Below are 253 nucleotides of genomic sequence, written 5' to 3' on the forward strand. Positions count from 1 at the left end.
ATCAATTCTGCTCTAAATTCTCCTCTAAATCGAGGATTTCAGTGTCATCGCAATCATAAACCCAGACAGGATTTCGAGGGTATACTTGGGACCAAGGCCTGGGCTATCAAATGACCTTGAAGAGAACATGGGAGGGCTTGTACAAAAGGGGGAGTTCACCCTGCTGTCTATTATAAGTTACACACGGAGGTGTGTCATTACCCTGAGCTCTTGTTCCTCCCCGAGCTCGGAAGACGGGGGTGGGGGGTACTTA

This window comes from Crocuta crocuta, unplaced genomic scaffold (assembly GCF_008692635.1).
Source record: "Crocuta crocuta isolate KB4526 unplaced genomic scaffold, BGI_CrCroc_1.0 scaffold2225, whole genome shotgun sequence".
In the NCBI taxonomy this organism is placed as follows: Eukaryota; Metazoa; Chordata; class Mammalia; order Carnivora; family Hyaenidae; genus Crocuta; species Crocuta crocuta.